Source organism: Chenopodium album, chromosome 26, assembly GCF_948465745.1.
Source record: "Chenopodium album chromosome 26, dcCheAlbu1.1, whole genome shotgun sequence".
Lineage (NCBI taxonomy): Eukaryota > Viridiplantae > Streptophyta > Magnoliopsida > Caryophyllales > Amaranthaceae > Chenopodium > Chenopodium album.
The window spans coordinates 7,045,290-7,063,453 of NC_137859.1; the positions used below are offsets into that span (position 1 = coordinate 7,045,290).

Sequence of the window (18,164 nt, forward strand, 5' to 3'; positions counted from 1 at the left end):
ATGGAGCTCATCTTCTTGGTTAGCATAGCACTTATTTTCTCCCTATCTCTACCTTTTCTCTACCTATTCTGTATGTATAATTCGACCCGGGGGTACAAGCAACCCTCTGGTCGATGGGATGGCCCGTTGTGGGCGAGTCCCTAGAGTTTTTCTCTACCGGGTGGAAGGGATACCCGGAGAAGTTCATCTTTGATAGACTTAAGAAGTACAAACCTAGCCAAGTGTTCAAGACTTCCATCTTTGGAGAAACGGCTGCCATTTTTTGTGGCGCGGCTGGTAACAAGTTCTTGTACTCGAACGAGAACAAGTTAGTGCAAGCTTGGTGGCCTAAATCGGTTGATAAGATCTTTCCTGCTGCCACACAACATTCTTCCATAGAAGAAGCTAGGACAATGCGAAAGCTTATTCTTCTCTTCCTTAAGCCCGAGTCTTTACAAAGGTACGTAATATATTCTGTAACACCCTAGAAATTCCTTTCCTTTAAAAAATACCTATTTTACTCTTTAAAATACGATTTAGGAATATCTAAGACATTATCGCCACCGTGAGAACAGCTAAGGCAATTATTAAAGACACACAGCGGAAGACTCAAATCAAAACCATTTAAAACGAGACAACTTAAAAGTCAACCAAACGAAAGTAAAGTTAAAACCAAAGTCAAACGAAGTCAAATAAGATCAACCTATAACTTGGAACCACTGTAGGCCCTTATCAAAACCAATTAAAATACAAAAACCTTTGCGTTAGTCTCATATGCATAACATAATATAATATTTGAAAGCAATAAACCACATCTCAACTAATAAAAACTAGCATGATTCGCTTTTCACTCATGCCCCGTCATGAATATGCTTCAACACCTGAAAAGATTATCTCTACTTGTCCCCACTACTCTCCATTAAAAATGGGTCATCATAGGGCCAAGATAAAGACATTGCCAAACACACAAACACACACAATCAGCAAAGCTGAGTACATAAGCGTAAATAAACACACTAACATGCTTTCACCTAACAACACACACTTACCTCAATGCACCTGTGGACAAGCACACACAACATTCAACTAGACACTAAACAATTCATTTAGCGTTGATTACGCATCGAACGGGTTTCCAACTATACCTCCCCCAAATAAATTGAGGTTAACTGACACGGGAGCTAACCGTGCCAGTGACAAAACCACTCAAAGGTGGCGGAATTCCTGCGCATAATAATAAATAAAAAGGAATGTACAACGTCCTGTACTCCATTAGAAGTTATGGTTAAATATAAAACCCCATTACTCCCCCCATTGTTCATACTCAAGGTATATACGTTCCAAGAGTTTTGGTGTGTAATCTCTTTCACTTTATGTTATTTACAGATTATTAAACTTAGTGATGACTCTCAAACATAATAATTCAATCAACAATAATCATTCAATCAAACAAACATACCAATTTAATTCTTGAATATTTAGTGACCACATAATGTTTAATGTTGAACCCTTTTTAATTCTACCTCAGTGTCAAAGACACCTTAAACGCATAAAGCGCCAAAAATCCTATCCCTCGGTGTTAAAAACACCTTAAGTGCACAAAGGCACCAACATACAATTTATTCCTCGTGTACATAGACACTTATATAGCTCCTTCCTCATGCTTAAAGCATCAATAAAAAATATATGAACCATAATAAAATTCCTTTTCAATATTCCAAACCAAATTAAACAATTAGTTTAATTAAACATGCTCTCTATCATGCCATAAATAAATATGTGGTTCATAAATAATATTCCAAGCTATTATTTTCCATTCAATAATACATCACAAATAAATCATGCTTCATAATCCAATCACCAATAACATTCAAATCATAATTTTCATTCCAAACCTAGCATGATATTACTTGTAATCAATCAAACACATTTAGCATGCTACTACATCAACATAATTATACTATGTACGCGAACGTACCTCAATTAAGCCCATAAAGTGGCCGAAAATACTACAACAATTTCCGAATCAAGTCTCCTACATAAAGGGACAATAATACTAAATTAATTACCCTTGTATACACAATTTCCAGCAACTTAAATTCACTTTAAACCATTTAAGATAATCTGAAAATTATTTAAAAACCCCTAATTACACTCCTTTTTAATAGGTAATCACACCCTTTTATTAAAATCACAATTATACTACTTTAAATAAAATTCCAGCATTTTAAACTAATCAAAAACCCCTTTAAAACTTCATCAATATATATCTTTACACTTAAATTATCCATAGAAAAATTAAATTATCTCTTACCCTTTAAACTCAAGGATAAAATTTAAAGCAATAAAAAATATTTCGTTTAAAACCAAAAACTGCCCGAAAATCATATTTAGAGGCTGAATTTGGCCACGAGAGGGTGGTGCTCACTATCAATGGTAGTGAGTCTTTCTTAAAACGTTGTTTCCACATGGAAAACACTACCTTTTTATCAAAATCGGATGAGTTTAGAACCTGGTCGAGATTAAAACGGGATTAATATTAACGAACGGAAATCTAAAAATTAAAACACGAATTTACGTGTTCAAAATAATCTGGAATTAAGTTAAACTAATTAGTCTTTATAATCACCAAAATTTCAAAACATCATTACTATAAAAGCCCTAAATCAATTGTTCATAAAAACCCTAAAATCATGATTTTCAATAATTAAAACCCTAGGTTATAAAATTTACAAAATCTGAAAATTATAAAGTTTAATCATCAAAAATACAATTTGATACTAATTATATTAATTTCAAACAATAAAATCAAAACCCATAAACCAATAGTTATAATTACACAAATTAATAAAACAAAGGAGATAAAAAATAATACTAACCTTTTTGTGTGGGAAAATTTTGGGGATTCATGGGGTATTTATAGAGAAGAGAGTGTAGGGTTAAATTTGGGCTTATAAAAATGTGGGCTTAAGTTATGGGTTTTGGAATGGGTTATTCCAATAAGAGTATGTAGGAATAATTTACATTGCTCAATAATTAATAAACGTTTGGCCCAAAATATATTTTACCTTTATAAAACCTTATATTTAAAATATTTTAACCCTTCAAAATATTTAATGAAAATACTTGAGCCCTTAACAATACATTTTATTAATACTTAAATACTTTTAAAAATACATAAAAATACGGGGTATTACATATTCGAACATGTATTAGTATGTATGACTTCAGTAATTTTCAACCTCATTAAAATGTGTTCATCATTCCATAAATATGGATTGGAGCTACCTAATTAAATCATAAGTACAAATCTTTGGTTTAATATATAACAACACATAGGTCATTTTATGTATTGATATGTACATAAATTTACTAATATACATTACTGATGTGGTGTTATAATGAAAATATTATGTCTTCTACATGTTTTATGTGAGTAACAACGCATTCTATACAATACTTTAAACTTTTTAAAATGAACCAACTCAATTAAAAGTTTAAAGTTGTATAACCTGACCTGATGTATGAATTTATTACCTTGCACAGGTACATACCCATCATGGACACCATAGCCACCCGACACATGGAGTCCGGGTGGGAGGGCAAGGACAAGGTAGAAGTGTTCCCCTTAGCAAAGCGATACACCTTTTGGGTCGCTTGTAGGCTCTTCTTGAGCATCGAGGACCCGGTCCATGTAGCCAAGTTTGCTGACCCCTTCAATGAGATAGCCGCAGGGATCATATCCATCCCAATAGATCTCCCCGGGACACCGTTCCACAAAGGGATCAAGTCTTCGGAAATCGTTAGGAAAGAGTTGAGATCAATAATCAAGCAAAGGAAATTAGACTTAGCAGATGGCAAAGCTTCACCAACACAAGATATTCTATCTCATATGTTGTTAACTTCTACCGAAGATGGGAAGTTTATGAATGAAATGGATATTGCTAATAAAATTTTGGGACTTCTTATTGGTGGACATGATACTGCTAGTGCTTCTTGAACCTTTATTGTCAAGTTTCTTGCTGAGCTCCCTCACATCTATGAAGGTGTCTACAAAGGTAACTAGTTAACAACCTTAATTAATAATGTGCATGGATTTATGTGTTACTTATAATTTGCTTGATTATTATGAACTAGCTCTAATGAGTAGTAACTTGTTATTAATTTGTCATTTTTCTAGTTAATTAATCCGATGTCCCATATGAAATTAATCCTAATATTGATTTTGGCATATCTCCCATGATTGAAGGTTAGAGAACAGTATTTTACAACGAGAAGGCCAAAATCAATTTTATTTGGAGTGAAGAAATCTATTTGTTTTAAATTATACACAAAAGGAAATTCAATAAAGATATGATGAGAAAAATATCACGCAAAATCTTATATGTGACTGGTCACACTATTAGTCACCAAACACTTGAAAAATGGTTTTAAAAATGATTTTTAAAATCAATTCATTCATCAACAATTTATACAATGAGTCAGTCAAATTAGCTATGAATTAGTTAAAATCAGCTAATACGATCAATTCTATTTTCAGTTTTTAGGCAAACATATTGGATTTTTGGATTGATAGGTTTAATTTTTAGTTGGTATGGATCATAAGTTCTATGATTTTTTAATAGGCAAATTTGTCAAAAAAAACCTTTTAAAAGCCCCATTTTGCAAGAAAAAACCTTTTAAACGATTTTTTGTTAAAAAAAACCACCACAATCAAATTATTTGTCTAAAGAAACCTAACCTCACTTTTCAGGCGTTGACTACAATTCTCCGGCGTTGACCTCCCCTTTCTTACCACTTGCACCCAAAATTTTATTATTTGCACTCCACCTTTTTATTTCCCCTCTTATTTTCCCTCCAACTCCCCTCTTATTTTTTCTCTCTCCAAAAACTAATCTGCTTAAACCCCCTTGCCGTGGTGCTTGAAGGTTTTTGTGTTCTTCTAAACACAGCATCCTAGCTTTGACAATTTTCAGCTCCTACCTTCTCCTTGGATTGTCATGAGTGTCCAAGAGGTCCTCTTTGCACAAGGGAAGCCACATTCGCAATTCACCATTGTACCCCAAAATTAAACAAGAATTTGCGTCACAAAAATTAGGGGAAACACAAGAACTCACAGACGAGGAAAATCACAAAGGAAAGAAGAATGATTGAACTCTAAAATTTGTGGAAGAACCCTAAATTACCTTTCAATTGTTTTGATTTGGGGAATTTTTGCCTAATTTTACAAGCTACTGATTTGGGGAAGGAAGCCCTAGAATATATAGATAGAAAATTAGGTTAGCAAAAAAAATTGGAGGGAAATAAAACAAACAGTAGGGTGCAAGTAGTGAGAAAGGGGAGGTCAACGCCGGAGAATTGTAGTCAATGCCTGAAAAGTGAGGTTAGGTTTCTTCAGACAAAGAATTTGATCGTGGTGGTTTTTTTTAACAAAAAATCATTTAAAAGGTTTTACTTGCAAAATGAGACTTTAAAAGGGTTTTTTTTGACAAATTTGCCTTTTTAATAATTTGAGAAACCCAATTTATTTAAATCTTGCTAAACCAAAAGCAATAATTTAGTTGACTAGGGCTCTGTTTGATTCACCTTAATTTTGCTGAATTGAAATTATTTTTACTGAACTGAAATTATTTTTACTGAACTGAAATTAATTTTACTGAACTAAACTTATTTTTACTGAACTGAAATTATTTTTACTTAATATTATTTTATTAAGGTGAAGAGAACAGGGCCTAGATGTATTTTAAAATAATTCTTGAAAATCGTGGCGACTCCTCGATGATGATTTATGGTCTTATCAACTTATAGTAATAGTACTCCCTCCGTCCCTAAATTACATTCCTCTTTCTCTCTATTATGTGAGGAATTAATGTTAGAAAGAGGAATGTAATTTAGGGACGGAGGGAGTATTGATTTTTGTCCTTTCTTCATTACTCATACTACTCTCAACGCTCGTTAAACTCGCGCATACTCGGTAGTCGTCGGTTCTAGTGTTGTTTAGTGGCAATAATGACATCATATTGAATCTATTTATGGGAAATTTAAAATAAGGGTGATGTTATACATAGTTTTTAGGGCCATATATAAGCATTAAAATCACTCTTGAAAATTATATAAATTTAGGAATTCATGAAAAAAAACACGCATATCAGTGTGTTTGTGTCATGATTTTCTAAATTTAAACAATTTTCAAGAGTGTTTTAAATGCTTATATGTAACCCTAAGGGCTGTGTATAGCTTTTCAATAAAACTAGCGAATCTATGTTATTTTCATACTGTAGTAAGTTGTTGTATCCTTAATTGAACAATGAACAAACGTAAAATTTAGTGGATCTTGTAGAAGACTAATTATTTGATTATTATCTAATAATGGTGGTTGGAAATTTTACGATGCAGAGCAAATGGAGATAGCAAATTCAAAGAAACCAGGAGAGCTTTTAAATTGGGAGGACATACAAAAGATGAAATATTCATGGAATGTGGCATGTGAAGTGATGCGTTTGGCTCCTCCACTCCAAGGTAGTTTTAGAGAAGCCATTTCCGATTTCATGTACAACGGATTCGAAATTCCCAAGGGCTGGAAGGTAATTTCACTATGACGTCTTATCATTTATTTCGAAATCTGTTCAAGTCAAGTCAGTTTGACCAAGTTTAAATTTTAAGTCGTAACTTAAACTGTCACTACATACAAAGGTTTTACAATTAGCTACTCCCTCCGTCCCAAAAATAAACGACCCATTTGGCCAAAACTTTGTCCCAAAAAGAATGACCCATTTGCATTAAAACACCCACCAATTTGCTACAATATTTGTGCAAAATTAGCTTCCCCATATAAAAATTTGATTTTCCATGTTATTTTATTACTTTCTCTCTCTATTTTTTTACAAACCCCATGTAAATTTATCTTTCCAATATGCTTTTACTTCTTTTTACTTAACTTTCTTAATACCCGCGTAATCAACACAAATGGGTCGTTCTTTTTTGGGACGGAGGGAGTACTAAATCATGCATGTTCCACATCTTTTACAACTTTGACCTTTATTTGTACTAAACTCCTAGTCATAAAGACAAACTAATTAATTAAGATTATTTAACATGTATAAATGTACTTAATTGCAGCTATATTGGAGTGCAAATACAACACATTTGGACCCAGAATGCTTCCCAGATCCAAAGAAATTCGACCCATCGAGGTTCGATGGGTCCGGCCCAGCACCATACACATTTGTACCCTTTGGAGGAGGGCCAAGAATGTGCCCAGGAAAGGAGTATGCAAGGCTAGAGATACTGGTGTTCATGTACCATATTGTCAAGAGGTTTAAATGGGAAAAAGTGCTTCCAAATGAGAAAGTTATTGTTAATCCCATGCCTATCCCGGAGCATGGCCTTCCCGTCCGCCTTATCCCACATCCTCAAACCACGGTTGCCTAATTTGATTGGGATTCGGGAATTATTTTTTTTTTTTTTTTTTTGGTGTTGAAAAAACTGCAAGAGCAATGATATAGATAGGTTAATTAAATTCCAAATATTTGATTAGTGTTGTAAGTGTTGTTGGCTTGTTTCATATGATGAATCCAAATATTTGATTAGTGTTGTAAGTGTTGTTGGCTTGTTTCATATGATGAATCCCAATAAGATATAGCCATATAGGACTAGAATTTATTTTAAACTCTTGATCTAAATAATATATCAATTTCGTTAAATTTAAGAAGTGCGTACCTTTTGTGTTTGGTACTTTGCATTACCCTATAAATAATATTGTATTTAAATATTTGGTTAGAACGAAACACGAGAGTACATAGAAGATGATAAACTGCTTGGGGTGAGAGATTATTAGATACAATGTATATTTTAGATACAATGCATACATTATTCCCTATGTTGCTACATTGATGATTGTATAGTCTTCCCTAGGTTGTATATTATTTCCCAAGATAGCATTTACCTAGAAAACTATTGTATATATACTCTGCCAAGTAATGAGAACGGCAACGGATTACTTTCCTTCATGGTATCAGGCTAAAATCGAATCCTCTGCCTTCCCTCTGTCTCTTCTTCTTCCCTTCTTCTTCTTCCTCCAATCAGCCGCCATGTCCTCTGACCCACCAAAAGCTCCGGCTTTCCATCCCGCTATTGCTGTCAACAATATCAAAAGTCTCATACCTATAACCTTGGAGATGAGCAAAACTCCATTATACTCTTCTTGGGCAGAGCTCTTCAAAGTCCACATCCGTGCTTACGACCTTATTCACCACATAATCCCACCAGAGGAACCCAACACCACCACTGATGCCGCAATCTGGGCTCGCCTAGATGCAATTGTCCTCCAATGGATATATGGCACTATCTCTCGTGACCTCCTCACCACCATTCTCGAACCAAACTCCACAGCACAGCAAGCTTGGGATCGCTTGCGTGACATTTTCCAGGACAACAAGAGTACACGAGCTGTACAATTGGAAGGTCAATTTTCAAGCCTCGAGATGAAAAACTTCTCCGACGTCTCTGCCTACTGTCAAAACGTCAAAATGGTGGCTGATCAACTAGCAAACGTTGATGCTCCGGTATCAAATGAACGCCTCGTCCTCACTCTTATTCGAGGCCTCCCCAAATCCTTTGATGGAGTTGCTGCAATTTTACAACAAACCGACCCTCTCCCTTCTTTTCACAAGGCACGTTCTATGCTCGTTCTTGAGGAATCCCGCCTCGCTCACCAAGCAGCCTCCGAATCAATCGCCGCCGGCACAGCCCTACTCACCGCCGGAAGCGAACCTGATACTTACCTTGATGAAGCACACTCTTCTCACGATGCTTCACGCACTCACCATCGCCAAAACCGAGGAAGCAACAACCGCGGCGGTCGCAACCGCGGTGGTGGTGGCCGGGGCAGGGGCCGCCACAACAACAACCACGGCCAGCACCGTGGAGGAACCAACGGTGGCAGCCACCAGCAGCAGGGCTACCGCAATCAACAACAATGGCAGCCTTGGGGTCCTTGGGCTCTGTGGCCTCAATACCCAAACCCCTGGGCCCAACAGCAGCCACAATGGCCCATTCCCCCTTGCCCATACCCCACCTCATGGCCACGCTCCTCTGGGCCTCGTCAGCAAGGGATTCTCGGCCCACGACCTCACCAACAAGCATTCTCAGCCCAAGCACCATCAACAGTCAATTATGCGCCTACTGATATTGATGCCGCATTGCATACTCTCTCCCTCACACCGCCGGATGATGGATGGTACATGGACACCGGCGCCACCTCCCACATGACATCTCACCAAGGTACTCTCTCGTCTTATTTTAATTTGAGCACTCAACGCAATATTATTGTTGGTAATGGGCATGGTATTCCAATTAATGGTGTCGGTAGTGCTTCCCTTCCACCTCCCCACCCTCCCTTTTCCCTTAATGATGTTCTTCATGCCCCCAAATTAATCAAAAATCTGATTTCGGTTCAAAAATTCACTAGTGACAATTGGGTTTCTATTGAGTTTGACCCGTTTGGTTTTTCTGTGAAGGACCTTCCGACGGGGACAACTCTTATGCGATGTGATAGCTCCGGCGACCTCTATCCCCTCACCACCGCCATCTCTCAAGCTCCATCAACTTTTGCTGCCCTATCCTCCTCCCTTTGGCATGATAGACTAGGTCACCCCGGCATAAATATTTTGCATTCTCTAAAGGGAAACAATTTTGTGGATTGTAATAAGATTTCTAATGCTAGTATTTGTGCTTCTTGTCCTCTTGGAAAGCATGTAAAACTCCCCTTTTCCCCTTCCCTTTCTCGTACTTGTATGCCATTTGACATTATCCATAGTGACCTTTGGACATCACCTAAAATGAGTTCGGCCGGACATCTTTATTATGTGTTGTTTTTGGATGATTTTAGTAATTTTTTGTGGACTTTCCCCATATGCAAAAAATCTCAAGTTCACTCCTATTTTCTCCAATTTCATACATATGCTAACACTCAATTTGAAAGAGGTGTTAAATGTTTTCAATGTGACAATGGAAAAGAATATGATAATGGCCCATTTCGACTCTTTTGTGAACAAAATGGCATGGTATTTCGCTTCTCTTGTCCTCACACTTCTTCTCAAAATGGTAAGGCGGAAAGAAAAATTCGCACCATCAATAACATGGTTCGTACCCTTCTAGCTCACTCCTCCATGCCTCCCTCCTTTTGGCACCATACTCTACAAATGGCCACATACCTACACAACATCCTACCATCTAAAACCATTGGTCTCAAATCTCCCACACAAATTCTCTACCACAAAGATCCATCTTACTCACACCTTCGTGTCTTCGGATGTCTTTGTTACCCTCTTTTCCCCTCCACATCCATCAATAAACTTCAACCCCGTTCCACTCCATGTGTATTTTTAGGGTACCCAGCCAATCATAGAGGATACAAATGCTATGACATGTCCACCAACAAAATCTTCGTCTCCCGTCATGTCCTATTTGATGAGTCTCAATTCCCCTTCTCAAAAATCCATACTCCAACTGCCACAACCTATGAATTCTTGGACCATGGTATTTCTCCAACATTGCTGCAACAATTATGCTCCCAGCCTTCCTCTACGGGCCAGCCCACTCCCACGGCCCAAACCGTGAGCCCTCCTACACAAACCCACTATCCCACTACTCCTCCCTCTCCTACACGCCTCCCTTCTCCTTCTCCAAATGAAGCCCAGCCCACTTCTCCTATCCCACAAATTGCCGCCACAAATACACACCCACGGCCCACTCACACAAATCAGCCCACTCCACAAATAAATCCACCAACTTCTCCTCAAATGGCTACAAGGAGCTCCCACGGGATATTTAAACCAAAGCGTTTATTTAATCTCCATACTTCTATCACACCTTCTCCTCTTCCCCGTAACCCCATTAAAGCACTTGATGACACTAATTGGAAAAATGCCATGCTTGAGGAATACAATGCTCTAATTAAAAATAAGACGTGGGAGTTGGTCCCCCGTCCTCTTGATGCAAATATTATTCCTTGTATGTGGCTCTATCTCCACAAGAAAGATGCTAACGGTGTTTTTGAGAGGCACAAAGCCCGACTTGTTGTTAATGGCAGGAACCAACAGGTTGGAGTTGACTGTGATGAAACTTTTAGCCCGGTGGTCAAACCGGCAACCATTCGCACTGTCCTTAGCATTGCCCTCTCCAAATCATGGTCAATTCATCAAATGAACGTCAAAAATGCATTCTTAAATGGTGATATTGAAGAGACCGTCTACATGCATCAACCACCCGGTTTTCGTGATAAAAATAAACCGGGTCATGTTTGCCTCCTCAACAAAGCCCTCTATGGTCTCAAGCAAGCTCCACGGGCATGGTACCACCGATTTGCTAATTTTGTGTCAATTCTTGGGTTCATTCATAGCAAATCCGACCACTCTCTATTTATCTATTGTCATGGAAAACAAGTTGCATACATTCTTCTCTATGTTGATGACATCATCCTCACGGCCTCCTCCGACACTCTCCGCAAGTCTATAATGGGTAAATTAAATTCGGAGTTTGCAATGAAGGACCTCGGCAATCTTAGCTCCTTTCTTGGTATTTCGGTCACTCACCATAGCACCGGCTTATTTTTGTCTCAACAAGCTTATGCTAAAGACATCATAGCTCGAGCCAATATGTCTTCATGCAAGCCATCTTCCACCCCGGTCGACACCAAGGCTAAGCTAAGTGCAACTTCCGGTCCACCCACCGAGGACCCAACTCTATATCGAAGTTTGGCAGGAGCTTTACAATACTTAACCTTCACCCGCCCCGATATTTCCTATGCAGTCCAACAAGTGTGCCTCTTCATGCATGACCCACGTAAGGAACATATGCAAGCCCTCCGCCGCATTTTGAGATACATACAAGGCACTTTGCAGCTCGGCCTACACTTGTACCCCTCTTCTCTCTCGGGGCTGCTGTCCTACACCGACGCTGACTGGGGTGGCTGCCCGGATACAAGGCGCTCCACCTCAGGCTATTGCGTTTTCCTTGGCGACAATTTAATCTCGTGGTCAGCAAAACGGCAGCCCACATTGTCACGGTCAAGTGCCGAAGCCGAATATCGAGGGGTAGCCAACGTTGTTGCCGAGTCTTGTTGGCTCCGCAACCTCCTTCTAGAACTTCGATGCCCCATCAAGAAAGCCACGGTGGTCTATTGTGATAATGTGAGTGCGGTTTATCTCACCGGCAATCCCGTTCAACACCAACGCACTAAACACATTGAAATGGACATCCACTTCGTTCGTGAAAAAGTAACTCGGGGTCAAGTCCGCGTGCTTCACATTCCCTCTCGTTACCAAGTCGCTGATATTTTCACAAAAGGGCTGCCACAAATTCTATTCGAAGATTTTCGTGATAGCCTCAGCGTTCGATTGCCTCCCGCTGCGACTACGGGGGTGTATTAGATACAATGTATATTTTAGATACAATGCATACATTATTCCCTATGTTGCTACATTGATGATTGTATAGTCTTCCCTAGGTTGTATATTATTTCCCAAGATAGCATTTACCTAGAAAACTATTGTATATATACTCTGCCAAGTAATGAGAACGGCAACGGATTACTTTCCTTCAGAGATGTGATTCCAAAATGGTTATTGCATAATATCTTGGCATCCAATAAGCCACCGTGGTCCACCGATATAGACGTATGTGTGAAAACAATCACCTTGAATAAGGTTCGCTTCTATATAGAGTGGGAAAAGACTAATTGGTAGGCTAGTGTTTGATGAATGAGCACCTACATACAGAGGCGGAGCCAGAAATTGTATATTAAGGGGCCATACTTTATATACTTCGTACTACGTAAGTATTGCAAGGAAAAAAAAAAATATAAGTATTAAAGTGCAAAGTAATATAAAAAAATAATAAAATAAAAGAAAGCAAATACATTTTTATTTTTTTTTTATTTTTTTTTTTTTTTTTTTTTGTGTTTAGAGAGCTACATGGCTACATGAGAATCGATCTCAGGGTCTCCTGAAATTGGGAGGGAGTTCTAACCACTTGAGCTATCCCTCACTCTCACAGAGATCAAATACAATAAATGCTAATAAATTAGATTTTGTGTGTCTGTGTGTGGAGTGTCTTTGAATGCTCAATGAAGTTTTCGCCAAAAAAATCCTTTGGCGTAGGCACAAATTATGGGCCTAAAGCATTGAGCTAATAGATTAATTATATATGGCTAGATTCTAGTCTAAGCATCTTACCCTACACCCCTACCTAAACTCATCGTTTTACACCCTTTCCCCCAAATACTCACTTTTACAGTAACTAAATAGTAATAACCTTACTGTTTACCCCACCCCATATATATTAAAAAAAAAAAACAGCCATTATCATTTCACTTTCTCTCTCCTCACCCATTTTCTACATTTTCTCTCTCTACATCTATTTTTTTGCATTTTCAAATCTGAAAATTTCTATGAATTTATGACAAATTTTTAAAAAAATTGTTCAGTTATTACAACTAATCAAGGTCGAAATTCAAATTAAAGAAGTGATTTTATTCATATTCTGTTCGAAAAAGAGTATAAACCCTAGTTTTAGTAATTTTTTTGTTGCAATTGTGTTACAGGATCATCATCGAAGTATAAATAATAGAAAAAGAAGGTATGACTATTGCATTTTAGTAACTTTTACTAATTTTCGTTTTAAACTAGTAATTAGAACAAGTACCTTTTAATTTTGGGTATAAACTATGAAATATTCCTTCTTTTTTTTTTTTTTTTTTTTTTTTTTTTTTTTTTTTTGCAGTTGAAGGAATTAGTTTCAGAGAAGAACATCAAAGAATCTGGAGAAAAGTAAGCATTAATTAAATTAGTTTGTAGTGTTTCTTCTTTACTGAATGTTCATTTTCGTATTAATAAATGTTCATTTATATAGTAGTATACAATCATTCACATGTTAATAGATGATTAATATAAATATATTACTACATTTATATATAACTACATAGTCATTGTATTAATGTTCATTCTTTTTCATAGTTTGGAGTGGAAAATTATTACTACATAGTCATTGTATATATAAATGTTCATTCTTTTTCATAGTTTGGAGTGGAAAGTTATTTTAGATGAATATTCATTTGTATTTTGGTAGATGTTCAATCGTATAAAAGTATATGGTTTTCACATATTAATATACAATTACTAGAATTTTGATAAATATTTATATTTTGGTCATCTTCTTCAAATATTTCATGCTCGGTTAAATTTTGAGTTTCAATATTTGTCTTTTTTTCAGATGCATGTATGATAAATCACATATTGATAGCTTCAAGAGTTATACACGTATATATTTCATGTTCATTGATTGATATCTTTCATAGGCATTTTTAAACTAATGCATGTTCATTTATATATCAATAGATGTACATTTTCATATTCAATTATGTAAATATTTTCATTATTGTATTAATAGTTGTTCATTCCATATAAATAGATGATCATTTCTACACATATATATGTTCATTTCCTTATCGATCATTTCAATTGTTATATTTTCATATTCTTATGAAAATTGGTTCTTTCAACACTTATTCTTGCTCAAATCTAACTAAAAATTCTTGTTTTTGTCTATTAGTTAAACAAAGAATTATGGATATAGTGAGTTACACCACACGATTGCAAGGAAAAAAAGGAAGACAACAAAAATAAGGAAATCAAGAATGCATAGATTCGCGCAATATCAACCAATAACACTAGCTTGAATTTTTCGATTTTGGATCGATAATTCATTGTGTATAATAATATGTGTAGAATTGAGTTGTATATTTTATTCAATATTTTAATTTTTGGTGATATATAATTTCTATTTGATTTTAATAAGAAGGAAATAACTTTTTTGTTTCCCAAAGTATTATTACAAATCACATCCTTCAAAAGCAAACATTTAAATAGTATATATATAATACTAATATTTTTTTGACGACTTTGAACCATCATTCACTAACTAGAATATTTGACACTTTATGTTCATAAACACACCTGAACGATCAATAGAAAACTGTACAAAAATTAAACATTCAGTTCTTGTATCAAGTCTGTCATAGGACCTAATATTTCTACACTTATTATCTTTATAACCCTTATTAGGACAAATAAATCCTTTCATAAAACATGAGCCATCCCTTCGCCTCTTACTCCTCCCAACTCTGATCCCAAAACCTTTCATAAAAGCATACTCATTATACATTTCATAAGCATCATCTTCAGAAGGAAATTGTTCCCCCCAATAATCAAAGTGACTTGCTTCTTCAAAACTAATAGCATCCTCTGTTCCCACTGCAATAATTAAACATGTAATAAATGAATAATTACAGTAGCAATAATGGTCAATTACAATAATGCATTTGATCAATTACAGTAAAATTATCATAAATAAAAATATAAATGAGCATCTATAGTTACATAACTGAACATTATTAATGAAACTACAAAACAGTGATGATAATTAAAAGTTACATGTACAACTTATAATTCCATAAACACAAGTTTATCTATAAATGAACATTTATAATTACATAATTGAACATTATTACAACAAAACGGAATAACAAATGTTAAACTATTTTTTTTTTTTTTTGAGGGAACAAATATTAAAATATGTTCACTAGTTAAAATTTATATGAGCGTCTTTAAAAGAATGAAAATCATTGAAATTCACATGTACACCATATATTTTCGTATACGACTACAATAAACCTATAGTTTATTACATAAACATACATTAAACATAATTGAACATTTATTATTACACAAGTGATCATTTTTTTTAACTAAGATTATTTTTAAACGACACACCAAGGTGATAAAAATAATTGGTTTAGCAAAATTATAACAACTATAGATGTTCATATAAGACGTACAAAACTGGAAAGGCAACAATCAAATAATAAGATTACAATCAAAATTACAAAATAAAAACAATTACACAAATAAGATTCAAATTAGAAGAATAATACAACCAAAACTATGAATCAACTACTATATTAGAATAACAATACCAAAACAGAGCATTATTATCAAAATTAAAATCAGTAGAACAAAAACTGTGAAATCAAAACATTATAATCATACAATTACAATCGAAAAACATAGCATTATCAAAATCGATTGATTGCTTATCATTTAAAGTACGAATTACTTACATTGATGTTTAAACGAAACAAGTAATCTAACTCCAATAGGGAAAATTGACTCACAATCATGATCAAATGCAATTGAGTTTGAGATCTCCATGGAAGAAGAGAGAGAAAATTAAAAAAACAATGTAGAAAAAAGAGGAGAGAGGAAATAAAATCAGTGAAAAATAGGAGAAAGAAAATTAAAAATTTGATCTATAAATTATATATTTGGTTTTCTTGAATGGAAAGTTATCAAAAAAAAAAAAACAAAAACAAAAAACAAAACAAAAGATGGCATTTAGACGTAGTTAGTGGGGAGGGGATGTAGGGGAAGTTGCCTACCCTAGAGTGTAGTGAAAAATTTGTAATGCGTGGGCCATGTTGACACTAAAACCATGAGAGGCCCAATGACGCAAAGTCTTTCAGGCTCAAAATAAAAGTCATTTTGACACCCAAACAACGTGTATCATAAAACTAATTAATTTTCATACTTGATCATGAAATAGGAGAAAACTATGTCGTATTAACTTCTTAAAAACTTATATATTGCATGAGAAAACTATGTCGTATACACAACTAACCCTTTTATTTTTGCCAACGGATTCGAAATTCCCAAGGGTTGGAAGGTAATTTCACTATGACGTCTTATCATTTATTTCGAGTTCTGTTCAAGTCCAATCAGTTTGACCAAATTTAAATTTTAAGTTGTAACTTAAACTCTCACTACATACAAAGGTTTTACAATTAGCTACTAAATCATGCATGTTCCACATTTTTCACAAGTTTGACCTTTGTTCTAAAGTCATAGTCATAAACTAATCAAGATTATTTAACATGTATAAATGTACTTAATTGCAGCTATATTGGAGTGCAAATACAACACATTCGTACCCAGAATGCTTCCCAGACCCAAAAAAATTCGACCCATCGAGGTTCGATGGGTCCGGGCCAGCACCATACACATTCGTACCCTTTGGAGGGGGACCAAGAATGTGCCCAGGAAAGGAGTATGCAAGGCTAGAGATATTGGTGTTCATGTACCACATTGTCAAGAGGTTTAAATGGGAAAAAGTTCTTCCAAATGAGAAAGTTATTGTTAATCCCATGCCTATCCCAGAGCATGGCCTTCCCGTCCGCCTTTTCCCACATCCTCAAACTACGGTTGCTTAATTTGATTGCGATCGGGAATTATTTTGTTACTTTGTTTTTTTGGGTGTTGAGAAAGCCACAAGAGTAATGATTTAGACAAAATTGTATCCTAAATATTTGATAGTATTTTATTAATGTTGTAAGTGTTGTTGACTTGTTACATATGAATCCCAATAAGGTATTAAGGTATAGCCATATATAGGACTAGAATTTATTTTAAAACTCATGATCCAAATAACAAACATTAATTTCGTTAAATTTAAGAAGTGATTTTATATTTTTATATTTGGTCAGAATGAAACATGAAATTACATAGAAGCAACATAATCTAAAGATTCTAAGATAAACTGCTTGGGTGAGACCAATATAAAAGGGTTATTGCATAATATCTTGGCATCTAATCAGCCACCAATATAAAAGTATGCGTGTTTATGTGTGAAAACATTTACTTTGAATAAGGTTCATTTTTAGATAGAATGGAAAGACCTTGATTGGTAGGCTTGTGTTTAATGGGCAGAACATAAAGATGGTACTGGGCCAGGCTGGCCCAAGGCCCGACACAGCCCAACAGGAAAAAAGCACGGCATGGGTATGAGGTAGGTCTAACACGGCATATTATTGTGCGTGTGTGCCGTGGGCCATGCCCGGGTCTCCTTTATTTGAGAGAAGCACGATAAGGCACGATACGGTCAGACCCGATACGATAAAGAATGCTAAAATAAATGCAATTTTTCTTATGCAGGCAAGCCCCACAGTCCGACACGACCCAGCACGATGGCACATGGGCTTGGGCCGTGCACGTGCCAACCTTTTGAAAACTTCGACCTGGCACAAAACTCGTATGCCGAGCCATGGGCCGTGCCTAACTAGCCAGCTAACCCCA

General features: G+C 35.8%; 1 pseudogene across 1 annotated transcript; it reads left to right on the forward strand.

Annotated features, from left to right (window-relative positions):
• On the forward strand, positions 1 to 17,302 carry LOC145617637 (beta-amyrin 28-monooxygenase CYP716A378-like; annotated as a pseudogene). Its single transcript, XR_014107768.1, has 4 exons — positions 1 to 439; positions 3,526 to 4,037; positions 6,376 to 6,563; positions 16,991 to 17,302. The product of XR_014107768.1 is annotated as a beta-amyrin 28-monooxygenase CYP716A378-like (transcript).
• Positions 17,303 to 18,164: the final 862 nt, after the last annotated feature.